This window comes from Brassica oleracea, chromosome C1 (genome assembly GCF_000695525.1).
Source record: "Brassica oleracea var. oleracea cultivar TO1000 chromosome C1, BOL, whole genome shotgun sequence".
Classification (NCBI taxonomy): domain Eukaryota; kingdom Viridiplantae; phylum Streptophyta; class Magnoliopsida; order Brassicales; family Brassicaceae; genus Brassica; species Brassica oleracea.
Window position 1 is genome coordinate 35604547 of NC_027748.1, and position 4325 is coordinate 35608871.

The window sequence follows — 4325 nt, forward strand, 5'->3', positions numbered from 1 at the left end:
TACATGTTAGATGTCCAACATGTTGTAAAGTTGTGTACATTCGTTAGTGTACATGTGTACATTAAAGGTTGGAGGCGCACATGTGTACAACAAATTTGTAGTGTACATGTGTACAACACATGAAAATTAGTTTACATGTGTACAACACTAAATTAAGAGGTTATATTTGCAATTTGCAAAGTTAAAATTCGAATAGAAATCTTCCAAAAGTTCAAGGACTCGTTCGTGTAATCAGGGAAGGTCTGGTCTGTACAATTAAAAAGTCAGTAGTCAATTTGAAAGGGATATATTTGCAAATCAAAAACTTTGGAGGGTAAAAATGAATATACTCAAAAGTCGAGGGACCAGATGTGAAATAAAGCAAAAAGTGGCCATTGTTGCTCATCGAGCTTTCGCGACCCGCGGTGGTGAATCGCTATTCGGTGGTGGATCCTTCGGAAGATGAGCATAAATTGACGGCGTGGAAGAAGAAGCTTGGTCATGTTGATTCATGGCGAAGAAACAGAGGAACCACAATCGTGTTCTTCATTTTGTTTTCGGCGGCAGATATGAAGAGATCGTATTCTTCATTTTGTTTTCCAGATTTTCTCTTGGGATTTCTCAGGATTTTTCATTTTGTTCTTCAACATCTTGTTCAAATTACGATCTATCAACTTCTTCATTTTGTTATTTTTAGAATTATTTCTCTGTTAGAGAAAAAGAAGAAAAATGAGATTAAGAATTGTGAGACCCATTTAGTTGGAAGAATGAACTTAATTAGCTAGTAGTTGTAAAAAACTACCTTAGAAGCAATAACTGCTCTATTTTATAATAGAAGCAATAACGCAGGATTCCACACATTGTTTGTTTTTATCGTGCTGCGGATCAATGGGAGTCATAGTACAGGGATTCTTGTCTTTTGTTTCCCCCATAAATATTAGTGGATCCTAGAAATTATGATCCGTTAAGGGCAACATTATCGCCCAAAACGTTTTTTGGTCCTTAAATTTTTTTCTTTTGTTTTCTGGTTTTAAAAAAAAAAAAAAAAATTAACCAATCGCGGGTCGTCACGTGTCGGGGGACCCGCAAACAGTGCTAAAGACGCAGTGCAAACGTTCTTTATTTTGGGACATTGTGGCACAGTAATTGAGAAAAGGTGATAGGACCCACGCGTAAGAACCCTCTCCTCCACCACTGATAATGTTGGTCTAAGTTTATACATATTGATTCTTAAATTTTGGAGGTCATCAAGCCAAAGACAACAATATAAGAATATATATTTATTTACATTAATTTTTAAAAATATGGAGGTTTAAGATCAATGTCTCACTTTGCAATGTGCATGATCACCTCTATGGACTCCATGTCAATTACCAGTGTATATAATATATTCAGTAAGGTTTAGAAGTTATAAACCAAGTCTGAATATGTTTGAACTTTAAAAGAATAAAAAAAGGATTGAGTTATCGTGTCCGGCCCACATTTTAAGAAAAGTCATCACGCGAATCGTAAAGGGCCAGAACCAAAAACCTGGACGCACAGAAGCCGACAAGGGGAAAGAAGTCACATCGCAATACAATAAGTTCAGTCCTCGTGGATCCATAGGCAGGCAGGACTGGACCATGCCCCCACAATCTTCACGTGAAAACGTCCTCTTCCTACAACTCTCCAAAACACTAACTGCGAGTGAGATAAGAGAATAACGACAACATGTTAAATACAATAAAACAACATCTACGTTTGATCCTATACGTAAATGCAGACGCCCAAATTCCTAAGAACGTTATTTAAGGTTGAAAATGTGAAAATATAAACCAAATAACATGTGATGCAAATCGTCCTGCTGTAGTTTTCTTTAGTCGCAGGGGAATACGATTACATCGCATTACTGAGTCTAAAAAGCAACGTAGCATCTACGTAGTTCTATAACGTGGATAGTCTAAGTCTATGAAGATTCCTTTATGCTATCTACAACTCACAAGAACATGTTTCTACAACAAACATGATAAAGAAGTAAAGAACCAAACAAGATGGTATTGTTGGGTTTTTCCTCCATCAGCCCAAAACCCAAAATCATGATCCATATTAAGAGTCCAAAAGAATAGCATAAGGAGAAAGAACTATTTAGAATTATGGAGAAGAAGAGAGAAAGTTATGGCGTAGAATAATTAATATTAAATATTTTGAAATAAGATGATAATTTAGAGAAATCTAGAACATGTTAGAGTTTGCTTCTTGATACACTAAAAATGATTTCTTGTTACTGTCAAGTTAACAGTGGTAACTGTAATATTTGAGATTCAATCCAGAGGACCAGTTTACTCTTTACTCTTATGAGTTCAATATTTAGATGGGAAACAAGTGGGGTTTTAAAATCAATGGTGACGCAAGTAACTAAAATACCTAGAGATTCAAATTCGATTTAAATGAAAGTCGGCTTAGGGTTGTTCATCGGGTGTCAATGCGGAACCAAAAAACTATTCAAGTGCAATGAGGTGTAGTCTAGAACTCGGATCACTCGGCTAGAACAATCCACTATCGTGGACTTGTTCCCTTTGCTGATCGGTCTTGAGTCCTAAGCTCTCACTTGGAACAAGACGCGATAGCAAGCTTTAGAGATCAGGTCTGATTAGTTCACTTAATACCCTAATATCTACTCTCGCTGATTAGGGATATGAAGCTCATTCAATATATGTCAATTTTTCTCCTAAGCGGTTAGCTAGGTGATTAAACTAGAGATTGAACATTAAGTGATCAATTCAATGCAAGCAGTAAGAACAATATGAATGAAGAACAGTTAAAATCACTTATTTGCGTTTAGCTCATGCGATTGACACCCTAAAAACCTAAGCAAGCTTAGCCGACTACTCAATCATAAAGCAAGATGACACATACATGATTTATGAATAATACTGCATATAAAATAAAGTAGAAAAATAAGGGTTCAGGATGATCTTCTCGTGAAATTGAGAGATGTAGTCTTCTCCCTTACAAGTTTCTAAATCCAAAATAGTTCTCCCTCTCTTCTAAAAATAGCATCCTCTTAGAAATGATAGCATGGGCTTTTTATATGGAGGTGCCAGTGGTAAAAAGAAAGGAGAGAAAATCTAGGGCAAACCCCTAAAATCTTAGAGGTTTCCTTAATAGTCGGGAACAGTCAGTCGCTTGTTCTCTTTGGGAACAACCTTCGGATTGATCCAACTGGCTGTTCTGCGTTAGATATTCCAAAATGACTTCTTGCTTCATGGCACTCTCTTCTTTACTCTTTCACCTGCTCCAAACCTGAAATGATATCAAATAAGCATGAATTATGACTGAGAATTAACTCAAATAACACATGTAATGGTATTAAAAACACCATATATCAATTTCCCCAGACTTAGATCCTTGTTTGTACTCGAACAAGGCCAAGCCTCAAGAACAAGGAGAAAGGCTTGAAAGAGTGGAAACTCGCTTGACCTCAATAACCATACTCTTACCACGCATCTCGGAACCATACAAGCTGTAGACTCAGACCACACACCCTTACCAAAACACCCACGATCGCTGTTCGAAATTCAGCTCCATACTCTGTATCTAATACCTGAAAAAGGGTACACTATCGAGACAGAACTCCTTAAATTCAATTAAGAACAGCGTGAGCTTCTCATCACAGCACTATTCAGGGGAGACGGGCTAGGTAAGGAACAGGCTATTTCATGGTGCAGCTAAGAGTGTTTAGGGGCTACCAAATTTAAGTGGATGCAGGATATCGCGCAAAATAGTAGGAGATGACGGATCCATTGATGTCCACAGCCCTTACTCGTTTCTGCTTCACGGGTGCAGTTAATCTCTCCTTCGGATCAACCGTGGGCCTGTTCTTCAGTTCTTGACTTCCCTCGGCTACTCCTCAAAAATTGGTACCAACTCCCTGTTCAACCTTCCCAGTGGCGTGTGTTTATATATATATATATATATTCTTTTTTTTAACAAGGTGATGGGGTTGCGAGGGAGAGGCAACAGAATGAATGTTTCGCAGCCACTGGTGGTCTATTCTTTTGTTTCTCACTGGTCACCATTGTTCCTCTGGTTAGAACATGCACTCATAGACTGTTCTCTTGTTAGAGCATGGTCTCATCGACTGTTCTCTTCATGCTTGATCTCTCTTCTTTAGTGTATGGCATTAACGAGTAAGAAGCTGCGTCGATCCTTTCCTTTCTGACCCTTTTGCACATATCTGCACATATGACACTGAAAAACAAAGTGCATGAAGGTAAAAATAAAGGCTTAGGCGCAAGGTGGGAACTAGCTAAAGATGAGCTAGCCACTCAGGATCAGCAAGATTGGTAAAAGGAGTAAGAAGTCCT